General features: G+C 45.3%; 1 protein-coding gene across 1 annotated transcript in view; it reads left to right on the plus strand.

Moving 5' to 3' along the window:
* Positions 1–523: 523 nt before the first annotated feature.
* The window catches only part of RAB7A (RAB7A, member RAS oncogene family), an 88,712-nt gene continuing 64,501 nt past the window's right edge, over positions 524–24,734 (plus strand). The window contains exon 1 of the mRNA XM_009446394.4: positions 524–803. The gene's annotated coding sequence lies outside the window, so the exon portion shown is untranslated. The remainder of the gene's footprint in view (positions 804–24,734) is intronic.

The following is a 24,734-nucleotide window of genomic DNA, read 5'->3' on the forward strand; positions in this document are numbered from 1 at the left end:
TAAGTTCAGAGAGGCTTTAGCTCATTTTCCATTTTCTTGGGCTGTCTCCTCTGCCAGACAAAGTGCCTATTTCTCCTGTCTCTATCACCGAGCCACACAATTGCTGTAGTCATTTGCAGTCTACTAGAACGATAACACACATTGGCATCAGACAGATCTTGGTTCAAAACCTCGCTCCACCAGTTTCTGTGTTGAGCTAGACCAAGTGACATGATATACTGACTCTCAGTTCCTTATTTGTAAAATGGTGATAATAATTTTTGGTTAAGTAATTAAAGTAAGGATAAATGATGCCTTTCGAAGAAGGACACAACTGGAATGGCCAGTTTACCCCTTGTCCCCTCTTCGGTGGCATTATTTATTCCGGAGTAAGGAGGGATGGCTGAGGGAATCTGTTTGTGGGTCCAACATGGCGCCGTCCTGCTCCTTGTATGAGCCTCAAAGATGGGGACAACCAGTTGGGGGCAGACATATTTGTAGCACGAGATCCAGGCTCAGTCCCGAGGCAGCCGGAACGTGACGCAGGGTTGAGGCGGGGCTCCTCCCCCGCACCCTGGCGTCGAGCGTCTCGTGACAGGTACTTCCGCTCGGGGCGGCGGCGGTGGCGGAAGTGGGAGCGGGCCTGGAGTCTTGGCCATAAAGCCTGAGGCGGCGGCAGCGGCGGAGTTGGCGGCTTGGAGAGCTCAGGAGAGTTCCCTGGAACCAGAACTTGGACCTTCTCGCTTCTGTCCTCCGTTTAGTCTCCTCCTCCGCGGGAGCCCTCGCGACGCGCCCGGCCCGGAGCCCCCAGCGCAGCGGCCGCGGTAAGCAGCGGGCCCAGCCCGGCCGGCGGCCTGGCCCCATCCCCCTTCTCAGCCCCTCGGTCGCCAGGGCCTCGCGTCCTCCCTGTCCTCCTGGGCAGGCTCCAGTCCCAGCCCTGGCCACGCGGGCACACCCGGCATCGCTCAGGCCCCCGGAGCAGGCCAGGACCCCACCCGGCTTGGAGAGGTCGGAGGTCGTCGGGCGTGACCTCTGGCCGGGTTGCCCGCCCCGGCCACCCGTCTCGGACGCTCTGTTTACTGTTGGCCTGGATCTCAGAGACCCGAGAGGGTTCCTTGACTTGGGCGGCCCTGCGCCGCGGCAGGACGCGCTGGCCAGTGGAGTTCCTTAGCGCGGCGAGCAGGAGGGTGTCAGAGCCCACGCCGCCCGCCGCCGTGCCCAGCCGGCGGGCATGGGTCACAGGCGCTGGGGGCCGAGCCGCGTTCCCATCCGGTTCTTCAGTTGAACAGCCTGACCCTGTTAGTGGGAGAGGTTCCCTGACGGCAACTGAGTCAAGGCAGTGAGTCAGGTCACGTGCGCTGGGCTCGCCTCGACACTTGTGTACATTGAGGCGCCTCTGGCGCTGGGAGACAGGGAGCTTTTTGTCCTAGGCATGTTACGGTAAATCCTGAGAGAAGTTTTTCAACTTAATCGAGGAAAGATGGTAGTTGGATGTAGAGTTGTGTTTCCATTCCGACCGTGTTTGGGGCCTCTTTCTGCATTCATTTTAGGCTTGATACCTAATGGGGTCATAAGGGGAATATTGAGAATACTGACAGCAAATATTTGAGCGTTTATTGTATGCTAGGCAGCGTGGCAAGACCTTTTAACAGATCATTATGTTTAGTTCTTTGAACAACCCTCTGAAGTACCACTGTTGTGCCCACTTAACACAGTGGGAAGTTGAACAGAGAGGCTAAGCCATTTGGCCAAGGTCACACAGCTAATAAGTTACGAAGCAGAGATGCAAGCCCAGGCAGTCAGACTCCAGAGCACTATATTAAATTTCTAGGTTGTACTGCTTTCACGTACCCCTGAAGCTTGTGGTTTATCTTTTGCTACCTGGTATCTGTACCTCAGTGCCTCTCACCACCTCCTTACTTTCTATTGATGTCATTTGAAAGTCTTTCTGGTAGCATCAGTTCTCCCTTAAAGCCATAAGAAATGCCGTTTGCGACTTATCACACATATTGTGGTGTAGTGTCACCGAATTAGGAGCTCTTGAATACTGGCAGGGTACTTAACTGAGGTTTGAAAAATTTTGCAGGTAGGCCTGGCAAACCTGCCTAGTGAACCTTTCTTACAACCTTAGTTGATGGCTGTCCAGCCGGTTGGTTCTTCCCTATTCAAAATACTGCATCTTTGGTTTCCTAAAGAACGGACTCTTGTCTCTTTCTTGTGACTTAAGCAGCTGATGAAGCACATGATTTCTCATCCATGGATTAATAAAGTCTCCTCTTAGTGTGTTTCTCTCTTCAAACTTGGGAAGGTTTGTTCAGATTTGAGTTTAAGGACTGGAAGGTGAGTTAGGAGTACTTCTTCTGAAGAAGGGACCGGCTAAGTTAAAGCTTAGCGTTCACAATCCTGTTGTATTCAAATTTGTCTTTTTTTTTTTTTTTAACTTTGCTACCTAGCCTAAAATATTTAAGTGAGTAATAAGTACTATGGCTTTATATAATGTTTGAGTTTAGAGTAATGATAGGCACCTTTTTATTCATTCATGAAGTATTTTGAGTATCCATTGAGTATCAGCAATGTATCAGGCATTGTGGGACATTGACTCAGGGAGATAGGCGTGGTTCCTGTCCTCAAGGAATTTTTTAAAGGTGAATGATCTTGGCCAGAAATTCTGTTGTGGAATAATTTGGCGGTAGAACTTGAGGCTTTTTGGAAAGAGTTATTTCTCATCTCTGCTGGTGAATCAGTAGTAACCCAAAGGATGGTGTTCTTCTGGCTAACTTTAAGGCTTTGTTAATTTTAACAACAGCATTTGTATGGTTTGCTCTTCAGAGAGTGTAGAAGATAATATTACAGTTTCTAATTAATCACATCTTTTAAAGAGTAACCTTCAACACTCAACTTGTTTCTCCTTTTGCTCTAGTGGCATTTATTTTATTTTATTTATTTTTTGAGACGGAGTTTCCCTCTTGTTGCCCAGGCTAGAGTGCAATAGCGCGATGTCGGCTCACTGCAACCTCTGCCTCCCGGGTTCAAGCCATTCTCCTGCCTCAGCCTCCCGAGTGGCTGGGATTACAGGCATGCGCCACCATGCCCAGCTAATCTTGTATTTTTAGTAGAGACAGGGTTTCTCCATGTTGGTCAGGCTGGTCTCGAACTGCCTACCTCAGGTGATCCGCCTGTCTTGGCCTCCGAAAAGTGCTGGGATTACAGGCATGAGCCACTGCGCCCGGCCGACTCTGGTAGCATTTTTTTGTTCACTCAAGAGGTTGTCCATGTCACTACTGTAATTACCTTGCACTGCCATATCTTTGAGCAAAGGTACATTTGGCATGCTGGATTTTTTTCTTCAGCTGGCAAGAAAGTTTAATGTAGCACTGATACTGTACTGGCCATAGTTTCAGTACCATTCTACATAGAAAAGCTGTGTTACCCTATCTCCCACAACTTTCTTGATTCCCTTCTTTAAGGGAAGATTTGGATTTTACATTTGTGGTAGAACTGCATGAGTAAACAGAGGGTGGAATGTAGAAGATAGTCTAAAAATAGTTTTATTAGTATATCCTTCTAGGTAGTTAGCAACCACTTGGGGCAATTTTTTTTTAATATTTTTTTTAGTGCCAACTGTGTCTAAGCTCACCAACCCTGTAATCAGAGAACAACTCTTTATAGTAAAGTGTGGCTTTGAATCAGTTTTCTGACCCCACTGCCAAGTGAAGCCAAAAAATTTTGGTTATTTGATTAGCTTTTAATATGTCTTCAGCCGGGCACGGTGGCTCACGCCTGTAATCCCAGCACTTTGGGAGGCCGAGGCAGGTGGATCATGAGGTCAGGAGATCGAGACCATCCTGGCTAACACAGTGAAACCCCATCTCTACTAAAAATACAAAAAATTAGCCGGGCGCGGTGGCGGGCGCTTGTAGTCCCAGCTACTTGTGAGGCTGAGGCAGGAGAATGGCGTGAACCCAGGAGGCAGGGCTTGCAGTGAGCAGAGATCTGCACTCCAGCCTGGGCGACAGAGCGAGACTTCTTCTCAAAAAAAAAAAAAAAACAAACAAAAAAAAAAAACGTCTTCAAAGGGATCTTCACTAATAACGTTTTTGCTCTTACTTTGGCATTAGACTTTGTATACAAAGATGTAGCAAACACAGACCACACAAATATGACAGTTGTCTTATGCACATTCCTCTCTGGCATTTGACACAAATATTTTAGTTTTTCCTATGATAAAGTATTTAACTCCCCATTCATTTAATTCAACAAATACAGCTGAAATAGATTTGACCAGATGTTGGACTTGGAGCTGTAGGCAGGCTTTTCCTGGGGAGGTAAGGATTAGAAGTCCTCCTGAACAAGGCTTAACAGAGGTTCCCCTTGGCACTAAATGTCTTCTTCTGAAGGCGACTGAAACTCGAGAAATGAACTCCCCGCCTCCCCCCTTATTTTTTGGCTATTGGCTTGCTGTTGATGATTCTTACCTCTCGTATAAGGAAGGCTACCATTGTATTCTCAGGCATCCATTCCTTTGTGTTACCACATGCTTATCTGTTAATATTATCTAGTAGTTCTCTATGCTTCTCTGTCTGCAGTTTGCTGCAGAAACCTTTTTGCAATATGCTGATCTTTTCAGTTACTTGCTCTTACATCTTTCCTCTATTCTGTTTTTCCCCACACTCCATATGGCATTAAAGACAGAAAAATAGTTTGTGTTTGTGTTTTAAAACTTTTTTTTTTTTTAGACGGAATCTCGCTCTGTAGCCCAGGCTGGAGTGCAGTGGTGCCATCTCAGCTCACTGCAAGCTCCGCCTTCCAGTTTCATGCCATTCTCCTGCCTCAGCCTCCCGAGTAGCTGGGACTACAGGCACCCGCCATCACACCCGGCTAATTTTTTTGTATTTTTAGTAGAGACGGGGTTTCACCGTGTTAGCCAGATTGGTCTTGATCTCCTGACCTCGTGATCCACCCGCCTCGGCCTCCCAAAGTGCTGGAATTACAGGCGTGAGCCACCGTGCCCGGCCTAAAACTTATTTTTAAAACATTTCTTAATGGTGGTGATCACTGCGATTTGTGAATCAGAGGTAAAAGTGATGTGGCGAGTGAAATCAAAACAGGTTTTTTAGCAGTGTCTGTTACCAGTTTCAATTTTAGTATCCCAGGCTGTGATTACAAAAACATATTTAAGAATAGCTACTTGCAAAATATCTCCTTGTGGGAGGAAGAAAGCTTGGGAGTTGGTTCCAATGCTGACCTACAGCATTGGCCTTGTTCATTTGCTTGAAGATGCAGTACTCATGGGGCCTGGAGTCTCTGGTTTGGTGATGGCATCACTGCTGAGAAATTTAAGTTTGCCTGATTCTGTTGTCCACTTCTGGTGTCCTGGGACTGTCTACAGTTGGGACCAAGCAAATCCAAGGGAGCCTATTTAAGGGGAGCCTGGGACCAGGGCAGTTTAGGAATTCTCCAGCCTTGCTTGTCTCTTAGTTGGTCCTTCTTGTGTGGCTGCTGCCAGATAAAGGAAAGGAAGTTCTCTCTTCTCCCTCAGCCTTTCCTTTCCAGCTTTGCTTCATACTGCTGGGCATTAACCATCTCAGATCAGGAGTCCTTTAAAAATTACTTAGTGAAGTAAATAGTTACATCATTGATTTCCAATCTTGGTATGTAAGTATAATAAAAAGTTGGTTTCCATTGAATAAGCTTTGTAGTTTGAGTTATTTGAGAGTGCATAATTACAAAGCTGCTATGAATTAACCTTAAATAACCAAGCATAGACTTTATGAAAAATAGTGTCCCTTATATGTGGTATTCAGTCAGCCTACCAACAGTTCTCCTGTTCACTTACAGATATGAGGATCCCTGAGATAACTGCGGGTCATTTAAAACCCACTCTTAAATCCTCTGACCTGCACCATGTTAATGGTTGTTAAAAAAGCGATAACATTTTGTAGAAACCTTCCTACACATTTGCCTTTAAATGCTTTTTAATGTTTCTGTGGTATTTGTAGTTTACATGTGATTTCATTTGGTGCTCACAACTGTTGTGTGTATCTGCCTGAAATAGCTGAGGCTATATGCTCAGGTGGCTCAGCTGGAATGTCAGTCTAGGTCTGCTAACTCAGTTCAGTGCTCTTTCTGATGTACCATCCTGCCTTTCCATTATATGCTAGTGCCCTAAAGACCACGACATTTCACCCCTTGTAAAAGTATCTTTCGGCCGGGGGCGATGGCTCACGCCTGTAATCCCAGCACTTTGGGAGGCCGAGGCGGGTGGATCACAGGGTCAAGAGATAGAGACCATCCTGGCCAACGTGGTGAAACCCCGTCTATACTAAAAATATAAAAATTAGCTGGGCATGGTGGCATGCACTGTAGTCCCAGCTATTCAGGAGGCTGAGGTAGTAGAATCGCTTGAACTGGGGAGGCGGAGCTTGCAGTGAGCCGGGATCGTGCCATTGCACTCCAGCCTGGCGACAGAGCAAGATTCCATCTCAAAAAAAAAAAAAAAAAGTGTCTCTTTCTTCCACTACCTTTTTTTTTTTTTTTTCCTCTGAGACAGAGTCAAGCTCTGTCGCCAGGCTGGAGTGCAGTAGCATGATCTCAGCTCACTGCAACCTCCGCCTCCCGGGTTCAAGCAATTCTCCTGCCTCAGCCTCCTGAGTAGCTGGGGCTACAGGTGCACGTCACCATGCCCAGCTAATTTTTGTATTTTTAGTATAGATGGGGTTTCACCATGTTGGCCAGGATGGTCTCAATCCCTTGACCCTGTGATCTGCCCGCCTTGGCCTCCCAAAGTGCTGGGATTACAGGCGTGAGCCACCACGCCTGGCCCACTACCTTTTATTTAAAATGATACATCTTTTTTGCTGATTATTAAACTATTCAGTTAAAAAAAAAAGCTAGGAAAATTCAGAAATATAAAGAAGGAAAATTTGTGATTCACTACGCCGAGGAAGACCAAAGTGTTAACTGGTTATTTTCTTCCTTTGAATGTATACTTTAATACCTTCCTTTAATGAAATTGAACTCTTGGCCAGGCATGGTGGTCAGTACTTTGGGAGGAGTAATCCCAGCACTTTGGGAGGGTAAGGCAGGAGGATTGCTTGAGCCCAGGAGTTCAAGACCACCTTCAGCAACAAAGTAAGACTCCATCTCTACAAAGAAAAGAAAAAATTAGGTGGGTGTGGTGGTACACTTGTGGTTCCAGATGGTGGGAGGCTGAGACGGGAGGATCACTTGATTCCAGGAGTTTAAGGCTGCAGTGGTTTGTGTTCGTGGCACTGCACTCCAGCCTGGGTGGCAGAGCAAGACCCTGTCTCAAGAAAAAAGAAATTGAACTCTCCCCAAAAATGATGTGAGAATTTAACTGTGGAGGAGACCAGATACTCTTGGGTGATGTGACCTGTGATACTTCTCCTAGTAGACACTGAATGATGAGAAGCTGGAGGTCATAGGAATAGCTGTATTTTTCAAATGTTTGTTGGTAACGAGTGAGAAACCTGATGCATCCAGCTCCAGAGTAAGGTTTATTTGCCATGGTAACACTGGATAAGTACATTGTTGCCTGTATTTCCAAGTAATTTATCATTTCTGTATTTTAGTAAACATACATGTATACAGAAAAGTGCACAAATAAGTGGACGGCTTAGAGAATTTTTATAAACCCAGAGGCCCTCTTAGTCTTCTTTAAGTCATTATCATCGATGCCCTGATGCTTGCGTAGTGAGTCTTCTGATTTCTAGAACTGTAGACTAATTTTGCCTGATTTGGATTTTGTGTAAATGGAATCATACACTGTGTATTCTTGCGTATCTGGTTTCTTTGACTCAGTGTTGTTTGTGAGACTTTGTGTTGTTGTGTACAGTTGTAACTGGAGTTTCCATTGCTCAGTAGTATTATGTGATATATCATAATGTATTTAAGTAAAAAGACTGAGTTTTAGGGTATGTGTCTGTATTCATTTGCTAGGGCTGCCGTAACAAGTATCACAGATAGAGTGGCTTAAACAGAAATTTATTTTCTCAATTCTGAAGGTTAGAAATCTGAGGTCAAGCTGTCAGGAGGATTAGTTTCTTCTGAAGCCTCTCCTTGGTTTGTAAATGACTGTCTTCTCTTCCCTGTATCTTCACAGGATCTTTCCTCTGTATTGTCTGTGTCCTATTCTCCTTTTCTTTTAGGACACCAGTCGTACTGGATTGAGGCCCACCCTTATGACCTCACTTAACCTCAGTTACTTCTTTAAAGGCCCTGTCTGCAAATAAGTCACATTCTGATATATTGGGGATTAGAATTTCAACTTAAAAATTTTAGGTGGACACAGTTCACTTCATAAGAGTATCTATTCTGCTCTAGTAGATATGGCCAGTTTTCAAAAGTTGTACCAGTGTATTCTTCCACCAGCAGTATATAAGAAGTCCAAATATTCCACATCCTTGCTAGCATTTGTAACTTTTTCTCTTTAATTTTAGTTCCCTCTGGTAGAAAACCATTTCTTTATGGCACCATGGTACAGCTTGTTTACTCACCAGTGTAGGGGAACCTCAAGGGACTGGGGAAGGTTATCCTGGAGTAAAACGTGTCAGTTTGAGACTACCTCTTGTAAATGCTACTTAAATCCATTGGGGTTAAAAGCAGAGGTTCGGCCAGTTAAAAGCAGTGGCTCATGCCTGTAATCCCAGCACTTTGGGAGGCCGAGGTGGGTGGATCACTTGAGGCCAGGAGTTCAAGACCAGCCTGGCCAACATAGCGAAACCCTGTGTCTACTGAAAATACAAAAAATTAGCCAGGCGTGGTGGTGGGCACTTGTAATTCCAGCTACTTGGGAGGCTGAGACATGACAATCGCTCGAACCTGGGAGATGGATGTTGCATGAGAATCGCTTGAACCTGGGAGGTGGAGCTGAGATTTCACCACTGCACTCTAGCCTGGGCGACAGAATGAAAAGAAAAGAAAAGAAAAAGAAAAAGAAAAGAAAAGAAAAGAAAGAAAGGAAAACACCGCTTCAGTCCAGTGAATGAGCAGTTAGTCTTCCATAGTTGCCCATAGCTTACTTTTATAGTCTGGACTCCATTCCTGGTGGTGGAATTGGCCTATGAAAGAGTAATCTGTGGGGTGTAAATCTAACCATAGTAGATGGTACTTTCATTCCAACTCTCTTTTTTGGTCAGACACTTGAGCCCTTAGAATATCACATTCTATCGTACATATGCTAGAAATAGGTCTGTTTTGCATATTCTGACTGACCCTTCAGATATTAGTGGGCCTTTGACCACCAGCCTTTTGGCTGCGTGATCTTCAGCTTTGTGTATCCATTATAGACCTTAGTTTGATTGAAATAATATTACATGACTTTGCCTGTCTTCCACCTCTAAGCCACTTGAGGACAAGGATGAATCATTATTCTAGAATGGATCTTGAAATATTACTAAGCTTTTGTTTAAATTTTTTCCAGTTCTATCTTTTCAGAGTAAGTTACCGTTTATAGCATGTAGGTTATGCTTCTGGGTCAGTGGTTAATATATGTGGGTTTCCTGAATGATGAACTATGTGTTCTGTGTTCATTTAACAGGTTTTTCTTCTCTACTATAAGAAAACACTGTTGGCCCCTGTGGGGAATTATTCAGGAATAATTGTAAATACAGGGCAGATGAGAGTTATTTAGTTTAGAGTTGTTCAATGCCTGGGGTGGTGAGGGGCATGTTGAGTGGATTTTTAAATAAATTGGTAGGCAGGTGAGAGTTGGGAAGCCATTATAGTTGGAAAGAATGGCATAAGTCAATGAATGGATGTAGGGATTGCAGTAACTCTAATTTGGGAATGACTGTATGTATGGAAACCAGATCCTGGTAGGGAGGGCAGGCACTGCAATCCCTTGTTAGAGGATTTAAGTTCAACCAAGTGGCACTTCACTCTATAATGCTGGAATAGACACGGCATAATCCTGTCACTTGAACCTCACAATTAAGTCAGATAGTACCCCAGTTATGGGTGAGGAATGGCTTTGATGTTGTAATTTGTCTAAAGAAACCATACATTAAGAGCTTAGTGGGCTAGGATTGAAATACTACAAGAGTTGTGCTTAAACTTTCAGAGAGTTGCTTCTTCAGAAGTGGCTTTAATGAAAAGTTAAACATGGGAGCTGGTTAGGGGAGGTGGGATAGAGGAAGAGAGCAGTTAGTTTGGTTTTCCTCTTTAGCCAGCCCATTGTGGGCTCCTCTTAGCAATTTATGGGCAGTCTGTTTTACTGGTTAAATGCCTGAGATAATCTAGGGTTGATATCAAAAGCTTCCAGCTATCGAAGATAGTTCTTATGTAACTGATTTACTAGCTATCTGCTTTCCAGTTTGCCTTACCAAAAAGAAAAAAAGGCAGGAATCATCCTGGTCTCTCGTTAGAGACTAAACTTTTGGCTTAGTACCTGGGTTTAGAAAGCTTGATGACAGTGGTGCATCGTATTGAAGAATCTATTGATATAGGAGTGAAGTCCTCTTCACAAGAATTGCCTTCCAAGAGACTCTTCTTTGTGTAAGTTGCCTTTGCTTTTTCCCTCCCAGCAGGAATGCAGTACTCAGAGCAAAGTACATAAACAATGTCTTTACATTTCATAGAGGTTGTTACCTTGTTTAAACTTCACAATTTAAGCAGCATTTGATTTGTCTCTCTCTTTTTTTTTTTTTTTAGATGAGGAAATGGACTAAAAGGTCATGCTCACTCAGTATCTTGGAGCCACTGTGTGTTAGTGAGACTGGGACTAGCATCCAGTATTCCAAGTTGACAGATAATTCTTTAATAATGGCAGAAGAATAATAGCATCTTCTGCGGAAGAACAGCCTTTGTACATTTTATCATTCAGTTTTATTTAAATGCTTTTAAAAGAGGGATTTCAGACTAGTCTGTTTCTTTTGAAACATAAATTTTCAGGTGGTAAATCTTCAAGCACTATCAGACAGAATAAGCTAGGTTATGCTGTAGTAACCAATAACCTCAAAGTGGTCAAAAAGAGCATGGGTTTTCTAGAGGCTCTGCATCATTCTTACTCCAATCAAAGGAGCAGCCGTGATAGGAGTACTGATGGCTGTCTTGGCAAAGGGAAAAAGAACTGTTGGAGGCAGTTAAATTCCAGCACGTACAGTTTAAATCCAGCACATACAGATAAATTTAAATACTGTTAAATAAAGTTATTTAACAGTATTTAAATTAAAAAAAATTTAAATACAGTTGAATACAGTTAAATTCCAGCACAGGAATGACACATTATTTCATGTCACTTCTGCTTAGGGTTCATTGGCCAAAATGAGTCACACCACACAAGGAATCAAGTGTGATCCTACGTGTGTGGACTTGGCACAGAGTTGGAAATATTTGGGAAATAGCACTAGTATTATACTTGGCTTATAATATGTAATAGCTATTGGGGGAAATAACTCTCATTTGCAGAATCTCTTTCTACAAATCAGCTGGTAATTTAAATGCCAAAAAGAGCTTAGTTATAGATACTGTGTTGCCCGTCTTTACTCACTAATCACCTTCCGATCCTAAGAAATTTATTTATTTATTATTATTATTTTTTTTGAGATGAAGTCTCCCTCTGTCACCCAGGCTGGAGTGCAGTGGCGCGATCTTGGCTCACTGCAAGCTCCACCTTCCGGGTTCACGCCATTCTCCTGCCTCAGCTTCCCGAGTAGCTAGGACTACAGGCGCCCGCCACCACGCACCTGGCTAATTTTTTGTATATTTAGTAGAGACGGGGTTTCACCGTGTTAGCCAGGATGGTCTCGATCTCCTGACCTTGTGATCCGCCTCACTCAGCCTCCCAAAGTGCTGAGATTACAGGCGTGAGCCACCGCTCCCGGCCTTTTTTTTTTTGAGATGGAGTCTCGCTCTGTCACCCAGGCTGGAGTACAGTGACAATGCAACCCCAGCTCACTGCAGCCTCTGCCTCCCAGGCTCAAGCGATCCTCCCACCTCAGCCTCCCAAGTAGCTGGGACTACAGGTGTGCAGCACCATGCCCCAGCTAATTTTTTATATTTTTGATAGAGATGGGATTTCACCATGTTGCCCAGGCTGGTCTCGAACTCCTGAGCTCCAGCAATCTGCTTGCCTCAGCCTCCCAAGGTGCTGGGATTACATGTGTGAGCCACCTATCTTTCTGTCTCTCTTTTTTTTTCTTTTTTTTTTGAGACAGGGTCTCACTCTGTCACCCAGGCTACAGTGCAGTGGCGCCATCATGGCTCACCGCAGCCACGCCCTCCCCAGGCTTAGGTGATCCTCTCATCTCAACCTCCCCAGTAGCTGGGACTACAGGCACATGCCACCACATCCAGCTATTTTTTTGTAGCTTTTTTTTTTTTTTTTTTTTTAAGAGATAGAGTTTCACCATGTTGCTCAGGCTTGTCTCAAACTCTAGGCCTCAAGTGATCCTCCTATTTTGGCCTCCCAAAGTGCTAGGATTACAGGAGTGAATCACCATGCCCAGCTCTGCTCTGTCTTTAGAAACCCCACTCCCCCTTTTTTTAAGGATTTGTTCTTGTTTTTATTTTATATTTTAATGTTTTGAGACAAGGTCTCACTGTTGCCCAGGCTGGAGTATAGTGGCCCAAACACAGCTCACTGCAGCCTTGACCTCTTGAGCTCAAGTCATCCTCCTACCTCAGCCTCCTGAGTAGCTGGGCTCACAGTTGTGTGCCACTATGCCCAGTTAATTTTGTTTTTTTGATAGAGACAGGGTCTCGGCCATATTGCCCAGCTGGTCCCAAACTTCTGGGCTTAAGTAGCTCGCCCACCCTGGCTTCCCAAGGTGCTAGGATTACAGATGTGAGCCACTACTCGTCAAGAACCCTATGTTTTTCCATTATTCTTGTTTGAGGCTCTCCACAAATGGTCTCCAGCTTGCCTTCCTGGCTTTGTTTTTTTTGATAAAGACACATATTCCTCTGAGTTGCTTTATTCACCTTTTCCTTACCACACTTTGTTCCCTACTTCCTTTATCTTGATTCCTGTCAATTCCCCTTCATCTCTGTTTTCTAGCTCCAGTACTCTGTTGGCATCCTGCCTGACTCAGGTGCCAGTCCACTTTTAAAGCTTTTCTTGACCACTTACGTCCATAATGTTCTTTTTACTGAATCCCTGGGGCTTGCCACAGATTATCTTATAGTTGTGGATTTTGTATATGTATCTTTCCTACCTTAGGAGGGGGCCTTAAGGGTAAGTCCCAGACTGATTTACCTGTTTTTCCCCAAATGTTAACCATTTGAAAGAAAGAACTAAATGGATGTTTCTCAAATGGCTTTTGATAGATACATGTACAATACATCTGTTGTCATACCTGGTTGGAAAAAAAAATGCCTGTAAATTCTTCACATTGTTTGAAATCAGTGTGTCAGAAGCTGTAGGATTGTAGAAGCTTTCTTAAGCAAGGCCATAGTATGGCTGTCAAGTCTGTTACTAAGCTTTAGTCTCCATTTCTGAAAAATGAGAGTAATGTGTAATCCTTAAGATCCTTTCGTATTTTGACATTCTCTGACTCTTGGACATACTGCTGTGGCTTTTGCAACATCCTAACTGGTTAGTTGACACCATCAGAAACTTTAAGGACCCTGTTAGCCATTGAGTATATGGAGCTTTGCCCATTCGTTTCTGAGAGGCAAGAGGCACTGGTAGGCAGTTAGATTTTTCTTTAAAATGTGTACTCGTTTCTAAATTACAGAAGCAGTATAAAAGTCTTAAAGCAGGCCGGGAGTGGTGGCTCACGCCTGTAATCTCAGCAGTTTGGAAGGCTGAGGTGGGCGGATCACCTGAGGTCAGGAGTTCAAGACCACCAGCCTGACTAACATGGTGAAACCCCGTCTCCACCAAAAATACAAAAAGTAGCTGGGCGTGGTGGTTCGCTCCTGTAATCCCAGCTACTCAGGAAGGTAAGGCAGGAGAATTGCTTGAACCTGAGAGGCAGAGGTTGCAGTGAGCCAAGATCGCGCCACTGCACTCCAGCCTTGCCAACAGAGCAAGACTTCATCTCAAAAAAAAAAAAAAAAAGTCTTAAAGTGAACAGTTTTTTTCTGTCATTCTGGATAATTTGATGACTATAATTCAAAACGTTTATTTTTTATAAAATTTAAATGAGATCATAAAATACATACTCTTCTGCTATTAGCTTTTTAAAAATTTAACCATATAGTCAGCTTTTCTTGTAAGTACATACTATTTTTAATGACTGTATAATATTGATCATAATTTAACAATCCTCTAAATGAACATTTCAGTTATTTCCAGCTCTTTAAGAAAAGTATTTAATAGGGCCGGGTGCAGTGGTTCACGCCTGTAATCCCAGCACTTTGGGAGGCCAAGGCGGGTGGATCACTTGAGGTCAGTTGAAGACCAGCCTGATCAACATGGTAAAACCCTGTCTCTACTAAAAATACAAAATTAGCCAGGCATGGTGGCACACGCCTGTAATCCCAGCTACTTGGGAGGCTGAGGCAGGAGAATTGCTTGAACCTGGGAGGCAGAGGTTGCAGTGAGCCGAGATTGTGCCATTGCACTCCAGCCCAGACAACAAGAGCGAAACTCCATCTCAAAAAAAACAAAAACAAAAAAAAGGGCTGGGCACGGTGGCTCCCGCCTGCAATCAATCCCATCACTTTGGGAGGCCGCCGAGATGGGTGGATCACGAGGTCAGGAGATCAAGACCATCCTGACCAACATGGTGAAATCCCGTCTCTACTAAAACAAATACAACAATTAGCTGGGTGTGGTGGCGTGCACTTGTAATCCCAGCTACTCTGGAGGCTGAGGCAGGAGAATCGCTTGAACCTGGGAGGCAGAGATGGCCATGAGCCGAGATCGCGCCACTGCACTCCAGCCTGGCAACAGAGAAAGAAAAGTATTTAATATTTATATTTTCCTACTTATCTAATCATTTCCTTAAGATTTAGTGAGTATACATACTTAAAATTTGGTTTTCATTGCCATATAGCCTTCAGGAAGGTTGTATACTTTACATTTTGTAGTTTGAGAATTTCATTTATATACTTGTCAATTGTCAGTTTTCTTAATCTTTGCCAGTTTAATGAATGGGAAAAATTTAAATGATGTCTCATTGTTGAGGGCTTGTGTTTTGGCCAGGCCTGGTGGGTCACTCATGCCTGTAATGCCAGCATTTTAGGAGGCCAAGGTGGGAGGATCGGTTGAGCCCAGGAGTTCAAGACCAGCCTAGGCAACATGGTAAGACCCTGTCTTTACAAAAAGTTAAAAAAAAAAAAAAATAGCTGGGTGTGGTGGCACATACTTGTAGTCACACCTACTTGGGAGATTCAGGGGAGGATCACTTGAGCCCAGGAGGTTGAGGCTACAGGAAGCCATGATAATTCCACTGTACTCCAGCCTAGGTGACAGAGGGAGATGTCTCAAAAAAAAAAAAAAAAAAAAAAAAAGACTTGTGTTTCTTTCTTTGATAGATTAAACTAGAAAAATACTAACTACTTTTTTTATATTCACTTAAATTTTGTAGAAATTTAAGTATATATAATTGTATAATAAATGTAGAAAAAATATTAACTACTTTTTTTATATATACTTAAAATTTTTTTTAACTTTCACTTTCTGCTTTTGTATATTTATAGTCTTTTGTGAATTGGCTTTTGTTCTCTAAAGCCCATGTGAGGTTCTTGTACCTCACCTCTCTCCCAGTTTATAAACTTTATATGGCAAGAATTTTGATCCTTTTCATGTTGCAAACATTATTCCTGGCTTGTATCTCTTGGTCTTGTTTGGCTGATGGCATGTTTTTGTAACATAGAGACTTTTCTGTAGTCACGTCTGTCAATTCATTTTCTGTGTTTCATATTATGCTTAGGCCTTTCCCACCCCCAGGACAATAAAAACAATGTTTTCTTCTAGTAATTCTAGTACTTAGCCAGGTATAATATGTTCAGAATCTTTTCCCAAATGCATAGTTTTCCCAGTATTTTATTGTATTATCTTTTCTCTTGACTAGAATTTTTTTTTATCACACAGTATATTTCCTACTTCCATGTCTTTTTTTATTTTTATTTTAAATAGATTTATTTACGAAATAGAGATGGTGTCTCACTATGTTGCCTAGGCTGGTCTCGAACTCCTGCACTCAAGCAATCCTCCCACCTCCACTTCCCAAAGTGCTCGGATTACAGGCATGAGCCACCATGCCTGGCTGTGTCTTTTGTTTTTTAACTCTTCTGTTTCATTCTTTGTCTGTGGGACAGTACTACTGTCTTATTTGCATCTGTTTTGTTTTATACGTATATACACAGATACATACACACATACATATACATACACACAAACATTTTTTTTTTTCCTTGGAGACAGGGCATTGCTTTGTCACCCAGGCTGGAGTATATAGTAGTGCAATCATGACTCATCGACTCATTGCAGCCTTGGCCTCCCAGGCTCAGGCGATCCTCCCACCTCAGCCTTCTGAGTAGCTAGTATGTCCGGAATTGGTGGGTTCTTGGTCTCACTGACTTCAAGAATGAAGCCGCAGACCCTAGCGGTGAGTGTTACAGTTCTTAAAGATAGTGTGTCCAGAGTTTGTTCCTTCTGATGTTCGGACATGTTCAGAGTTTATTCCTTCTGATGGGTTCGTGGTCTCGCTGGCTTCAGGAGTGAAGCTGCAGACCTCCACGGTGAGTGTTACAGCTCTTAAGGTGGCACGTCTGGAGTTGTTCGTTCCTCCTGTCTAAAGTTGTTTATTCCCCCCGGTGGGTTCGTGATCTCGCTGGCCTCAGGAGTGAAGCTGCAGACCTTCTCAGTGAGTGTTATAGCTCATAAAGGCAGTGCAGACCCAGAGTGAGCAGCAGCAAGATTTACTGCAAAGAGCAAAAGAACAAAGCTTCCACAGTGTGGAAGGGGACCCGAGCGGGTTGCCCATGCTGGCTGGGGCAGCCTGCTTTTATTCCCTTATCTGACCCCAGCCACATCCTGCTGATTGGCCCATTTTACAGAGAGCTGATTGGTCTGTTTTGACAGGATGCTGATTGGTGTGTTTATAATCCCTGAGCTAGACACAGAGTGCTGATTGGTGTGTTTACAATCCTCTAGCTAGACGTAAAAGTTCTCCAAGTCCCCACTAGCTTAGCTAGACACAGAGCACTGATTGGTGCATTTAGAAACCTTGAGCTAGACACAGAGTGCTGATTGGTGCGTTTACAAACCTTGAGCTAGATAGAGAGTGCTGATTGGTGTATTTAAAATCCTTTAGCTAGACGTAAAGGTTCTCTAAGTCCCCACTAGATTAGCTAGACACAGAGTGCTGATTGGTGCATTTACAATCCTTTAGCTTGACGTAAAGGTTCTCTAAGTCCCCACTAGATTAGCTAGACACAGAGTGCTGATTGGTGCATTTACAATCCTCTAGCTAGACCTAAAAGTTCTTCCAGTCCCCACTCGACTCAGGAGCCCAGCTGGCTTCGCCTAGCGGATCCCGTGCCAGGGCCACGGGCGGAGCTGCCCAGCAGTCCCATGCTGCGCACCTGCACTCCTCAGCCCTTGGGCTGCCGATGGGACCAGGCGCTGCAGAGCAGGGGGCGGTGCCCGTCGGGGAGGCTCGGGCTTCGTGGGAGCCCACTGCAGGGGGGCTCGGGCATGGTGGGCTGCAGGTCTGGAGCCCTGCCCCACGGGGAGGCAGCTGAGGCCTGGTGAGAATTCGAGCGTGGCACAGGCGGGCTGGCAGTGCTGGGGGACCCGGCGCCCCCTCCACATCTGCTGGCCTGGGTGCTAAGCCCCTCACTGCCCCAGGCCGGTGGCGCCAGCCGGCCACTCCGAGTGTGGGGCCCTCCAAGCCCACACCCACCCGGAACTCCCGCTGGTCCGCGAGTGCCGCGCGCAGCCCCAGTTTCCCGCCCATGCCTCTCCCTCCACAACTCCCCGCAAGCAGAGGGAGCCGGCTCCAGCCTTGGCCAGCCCAGAGAGGGGCTCCCACAGTACAGCAGCAGGCTGAAGGGGTCCTCAAGCATGGCCAGAGCAGACGCCGAGGCCGAGGAGGTGCTGAGAGCGAGTGAGGGCCACCAGCATGTTGTCACCTCTCACTGGGACCACAGGTGTGTACCACCATGCCCGACTAATTTTTTTTGTAGAGATGGGGTCTCAGCTTGGACATTGGAATTGCTAGCCAAAGACATTAGAGCAACTGTCGGCAATATGCTCAGTGGACTAAAGGAACCACGGACGAAGAACTAAAGGAGAGCAGAAATACAGTCTCTGAACAAAATCAAGAAAGAGGCTGGGTGCAGTGGCTCATGCCTGTAACGCCAGCACTTTGGGAGGCCAAGATGGGAGGATTGCTTGAGCCTATACGTTCAATATCAGCCTATTCAACATGACAAAATAATTTCTCTCTCTTTTTTTTTTTTCTGAGACAGTCTCGCTCTTGTCTCCCAGGCTGGAGTGTAGTGGCACGATTTTGGCTCACTGCAACCTCCATCTCCTGGGTTCAAGCGATTCTCCTCCTCAGCCTCCCGAGTAGCTGGGTTTATAGGCGCCCACCACCACACCCAGCTAACTTGTGTATTTTTAGTAGAGACGAGGTTTCACCATGTTGGCCAGGCTGGTATTGAATTCCTGACCTCAGATGATCCACCTGCCTTGGCCTCCCAAAGTGTTGGGATTACAGGTGTGAGCCACCGCACCTGGCCGAATTCTTGCTCTTAAAAAAAAAAAAAAAATTGGCTGGGCTTGATGGCACATGCCTGTAGTCCAGCTACTCGGGAGGCTAGAGTGGGAGGATCACTTGAGCCTTGCTGTTGGAGGCTGCATTGAGTTATGGTCACATCACTGCACTCCACTGGGTGACAGAGTGAGACCCAGTCTCAAAAAGATAGAAACTATAAAAAGGAACTATACAGAAATTCTGGAGCATAAAAGTACAGTAACTGAGATGAAAACTTTATTAGAGGGGTTCACCAATAGATTTGGGCAGACAGAAAGGCCCATACCTGGGTCAGCCGTCTTAGAGGGACTGATCCATTTGGGAGACATTTGAAATTTATTCTCTTAGATATTTTGAAATATGATACATTATTATTTGAAATATGATGCATTATTATTGACTACATTCCACTGTAATAAAAAGAAAACATCACAGTGGAAAGGCCACACTCCTTCATTATCCAGTTGGGAACCTCAGCAGCGCAGCCAAGTGATCTGCTAAGCTGCTTTGGGGACCACACCTGTGCCACTTGTATAGCTCCCAGCACAGCCTGGTTCACAAGAATTCCTTATCCTATTGTGGACCTTTTGGCCCAATTAACACAGGCCTACAGGATTTAAAGTTGCCATTGGTCCTTGTGAAAAGCTAACCAGGTAATGTCAGTGTGAGGTCACATACAATGTGTGTGTTTCTGCCCTGCATTTGGCTCAGAGCGACTTGTAATAATTTTTTGCTGTTGAGGTTTCCTTGATACTTCTCTGAAGTCACTTTTTCTTTTTTTCTTTTTCTTTTTTTTTTTTTGAGACAGATTCTCACTCTGTTGCCCAGGCTGGAGTTTAGTGGTGCGATCTCGGCTCACTGCAAGCTCCGCCTCCTGGGTTCACACCATTCTCCTGCCTCAGCCTCCCGAGTAGCTGGGACTACAGGCATCCGCCACCACACCTGGCTAATTTTTTTGTATTTTTAGTAGAGACAGGGTTTCACTGTGTTAGCCAGGATGGTCTCAATCTCCTGACCTCATGATCCACCCGTCTCAGCCTCCCAAAGTGCTGGGATTATAGGCGTGAGCTGCCGCGCCCGGCTGAAGTCACTTTTTCATTAAATTTTTCTGGTTAACTTCAAGTACTATGTGTCTACCTGTTGCCTAAACTAGGGTATGCACTGCCCCAATTCTGTGCAGGGAGGGTGCAAAACAGCAAAATTAGATGTGACCCATCTTTCTGGAGTTTCAGTTGTACTGTAAAATTTGGAAGAAACAGTAGTTTATTAAGAATCATCTTTTTTTTTGTTTTGGAGACAGAGTTTTGCTCTGTTGCCCAGGCTGGAGTGCAGTAGCATGATCTCAGCTCACTGCAGCCTCTGCCTCCCTGGTTCAAGCAGTTCTCCCACCGCAGCCTCCTGAGTAGCTGGGATTACAGGTGCGCACACCACCATGCCCAACTAATTTTTGTATTTTTAGTAGAGACGGGGTTTCGCCATGTTGGCCAGGCTGGTCTCGAACTCCTGACCTCAAGTGATCCACATGCCTCAGCCTCCCAAAGTGCTGGGATTACCGGCCTTAGCCACCAGGCCCGGGTGAGCACCATCTTATTAAGAAAAGACACAGAAGAGCAGGGAAGGGGAGAAGTGTTCCAGGAAACACAGTCCAGGCTCTGACATTGCCCCAGGTGGGATGGAGGGGCTCACCCCTTACTTTGAATAGGATACTTTTGAAGGCCACAGGGGTGCCAGTTGTCCTCTTGACTTGAATCCCATGCAGAGACTTTGTTGGCAGTTTGCACACATCCATCCTCTGCTGGTTGAGTCCTCTGAGCTGAGTGTGCTGGTCACACAGCAATGTGGGCTTCTTGACCAGCGCCCCCTGGCACCTATTTAAGTCCATGCTTGGTTGACCTGCCATGCTGTATTGTCAGGATCCATGGAGCTTGGGATCTTGTTGCTTTCTATTCTAAATGCAAGAAGACATTTGAAATAGACTCAGATATTCTGAAATGTCCAAATATTTATTATTGACTGTAGTCACCCTGCTGTGCAGTAGATTAGAAAGTGATTCCTCCTGTCTGAAACATTGTACCCTTTGATAAACAACCCTCCATTATTTCTCTCTCCCACCACCCCAGCCTCTGTTCACCATCAGTCTACTCTCTACTTCTGTGGGTTCAACTGTTTATTTTTAGCTTTTAAATTTTTCTTTGATTTTTAGAGACAGGGTCTTGCTGTGTTACCCAGGCTAGAGTGCAGTGGCTCAATCATAGCTCACTGCAGCCTTGGACTCCTGGGTTCAAGTGATCCTTCTGCCTCAGCCTCTCAGTGAGCTGGGACAATAGGCCTACACTGTCACACCTGTTTACTTTTATTTTTTGTAGAGATGCGGTCTCACTGTATTGACCGGGTTGGGGTTCAACATTTTTATTTATTTATTTTATTTTATTTTTTTTATTTTGTTTTTGGAGATGGAGTCTCGGTCTGTCTCCCAGGCTGGAGTGCAGTGGCGCAATCTTGGCTCACTGCAAGCACCGCCTCCCGGGTTCATGCCATTCTCCTGCCTCAGCCTCCCGAGTAGCTGGGACTACAGGCGCATGCCACCACGCCCAGCTAATTTTTTGTATTTTTTAGTAGAGACAGGTTTCACCATGTTAGCCAGGGTGGTCTCGATCTCTTGACCTCGTGATCCACCCGCCTCAGTCTCCCAAAGTGCTGGGATTACAGGTGTGAGCCACCCGGCCCGGCCGGGGTTCAACTTTTTAAGATTCAACACATTGGTGATATCACGTGGTAATTGTTTTTCTGAGGCGATAGATATATGTTAGTTAGCTTGACTTAATCATTCCATATTGTATACATATATCTAAACATCACATGGTACCCATAAATGTATACAATTATGATTTGGTAATTAAAAATCATATTAACTGAAACATAATAGGCTGGGTGCGGTGGTTCACATACCTGTAATCCCAGCACTTTGGGAGGCCGAAGGGCAAAGATCACTGAGGCCAGGAGTTTAATCAGCCTGAGCAACATAGCAATACTCTATCTCTACAAAAAAATAGGCTTGTTGGTGTATATCTGTAGCCCTAGCTACTTGTGAGGATCAGGCAAGAGTATTGCTTGAGCCCAGAAGTTTGAGATTACAGTGAGCTATGATCCTGCCACTGTACTCCAGCCTGGGTGACAGAGCAAGACCCTGTCTCTTAAAAAATAATCGGCCGGGCGCAGTGGCTCACGCCTGTAATCCCAGCACTTTGGGAGGCCGAGGCGGGCAGATCACCTAAGGTCAGGAGTTCAAGACCAGCCTGACCAACATGGAGAAACTCCATCTCTCCTAAAAATACAAAATTAGCTGGGCATGGTGGCACATGCCTGTAATCCCAGCTACTTGGGAGGCTGAGGCAGGAGAATTGCTTGAACCCAGGAGGCGGAGGTTGCAGTGAGCCGAGATCGCGCCATTGCACTCCAGCCTGGGCAAGAAGAGCAAAACTCCATGAAATAATGAAATGAAATGAAATAAAGAAATGAAATGAAATGAAAAGAAAATGAATCTCAGCCACCCCACATACTTGGTTTATTTCTTGGCCTTAGCTGTCCATTGGTGCCACTTTATTTCTAGCTGTGTGGTGGGTCTTTGGGCCTGCAGGAAGCAAAGGATTCTTTTTCGTTTTGTTTTGTTTTGTTTTGTTTTGTTTTGTTTTTTGAGACGAGTCTCACTCTGTCTCCCAGGCTAGAGTGCAGTGGTGTGATCTTGGCTCACTGCAACCTCCGCCTCCTGGGCTCAAGCAATTCTCCTGCCTCAGCCTCCCAAGTAGTTGGGATTGCAGGCACGTGCCACCACGCCCAGCTAATTTTTGTATTTTTAGTAGAGACGAGGTTTCACCATGTTGGCCAGGCTGGTTTTGAACTCCTGACCTCAAATGATCCACCCACCTCTGCCTCCCAAAGTGCTGGGATTACAGGCATGAGCCACTGTGCCCGGCCAGCAAAGTGTTCTTAAGATGAAGCTGACAAACATCCTAGTGGCCCCCTACTGGCCCTGGCACTTGCCATAGGGATGAGGCTTAGGTCACATCATCTGGTCGCTCAGCATGGAGGGATTTGGTTCCTAAGATTATCGTTGGGGACAGGTGACTCCTTCTGGGTTTCCTCCACTGCTGCTGGTACATTGAGTGGAGGGGGTTATGTTAATATTGGTCTCATTTTCAGGTCGAGTAAGGGACTGGCAGGCATGGTGGCTTTTCTGGTGGTCTTCTGCCCTAACACTTGTTCTTCTCAGCTGGCTGACTTTTAGAAGTAACCAAGGTAAAGGTGGGAAAGGCAGGCTAGCTTAGACTCCTCCTCTTTGAGTAGACAGGGAAGGTGGACTATACTTTGGGGAATGGGGAAGAATTGGTGGGACCCCCAGAAGGCAGGGGCTGCACTCTCATGATGGAGCCTTCCTCCAGTTTCCTATACACCAGAACTAGGTATGTGGCCATGGTGTAGTCATATTTGTTTTCCCAACAAGGACTCCTGGATGTGGTCTGCCTTGAACCCCATGGACACCATGAGCTGTGTCTTTCCGTGGACTTGGTAATGAGGGAGTGGCTCCTGGTGTGGCCTTAGTATCCCCTGGTCGTTATTGACTCATGGGTGCCCCATAATGTAGCCTATTGTGTTCCTCTTCCTGGGGTTGAGGGTAAGCAGTTTGTTCATGAGGCTTTCTAGTTCTGAGGAAATGAAGAATGGGATTTTGTAATTCCCGTAACATATCTCGTCTTGCAGTTCCACAAAGGTCTGTCTGACAAATGGCAAGACCCTTGTCACCATGGTGTAGAGAAGGTCTCCCAGGCTCCACAAATCCACTGGGGCGGGGAGAAGGGTGGTCATAATTTTGTCCCTGGAAGAGTTCTGAGGCAGCATAAGGGGGACTCCCACAAAATGTGCCCAGATTCTGGCCAACAGTGAACCTGCTGCCAAAGCCAGAGTCTGCTGTTTTTATGTTGTAATTGGTATCCAGAAGGAAGTTCTCTGGCTTCAGGTCCCTGTGGACAATTTTCTTCTGGTGGCAATACTGCACAGTAGATACTGTTTGCAGGAACTGGCCTCAGGTCTCTTTCTCCTTTCTGTGGCCATACTCTAGGATGTAGTCAAATAGCTCTGCTCTGCTGGCACATTCCAGGACTAAATATAATGTTTCTGTTGTGTTGGTTGCTTGAGAGAGTTTGCTGATGTTGGAGTGATTCAGGACCTTCATTATACTGAATATATATATACTTTGGTATAGTCTCTGGAGGCTGGAGGAGCTCTGCTGAGCTTTGTGGATGACCTTCATGGCTATCTGGGTCTCAGTCAGAATATGCCAGGCCAGCTTCACCTTAGCGAAGCTACCCCGGCCGATGGTCTTGAGGACCCTGTAATTGTAAATAAGTGTCTCCTCACCAGACAAGGTGAGACCCTGCTACGTGGTGACTGATACAGTTTGGCTGTGTCCCCACCCAGATCTCATCTTGAATTCCCATTTGTTGTGGGAGGGACCTGGTGGGAGGTAATTGAATCATGGGGGCAGGTCTTTCCTGTGCTGTTCTCATGATAGTGGATAAATCTCATGAGATCTGATGGCTATTGAGAGTTTCCCTGCACAAGCGCTCCTCTCTTTGCCTGCTGCCATCCATGTGAGATGTGACTTGCTCCTCCTTGCCTTCTGCCGTGATTGTGAGGCTTCCCCAGCCACGTGGAACTGTAAATCCAATTAAACCTCTTTGTTTTGTAAATTGCCCAGTCATGGGTATGTCTTTATCAGCAGCATGAAAAAGGACTAATATGGTAAATGGGTACCAGTAGAGTGGGGTGCTGCTGAAAAGATAACCAATAATGTGGAAGCCACTTTGGAACTGGGTAACAGGCAGAGATTGGAAGGGTTTGGAGGGTTCAGAAGAGGACAGGAAAATGTGGGAAAGTTTGGAACTTCCTAGAGACTTGTTGAATGGCTCTGACCAAAAGCCTGATAGCAATATGGACAATAAGGCCCAGGCTGAGGTGGTCTCAGATGGAGATGAAGAACTTGTTGGGAACTAGAGCAAAGGTGGCTCTTGTTATGTTTTAGCA

The sequence above is a fragment of the Pan troglodytes genome, chromosome 2, assembly GCF_028858775.2.
Source record: "Pan troglodytes isolate AG18354 chromosome 2, NHGRI_mPanTro3-v2.0_pri, whole genome shotgun sequence".
Taxonomy (NCBI): domain Eukaryota; kingdom Metazoa; phylum Chordata; class Mammalia; order Primates; family Hominidae; genus Pan; species Pan troglodytes.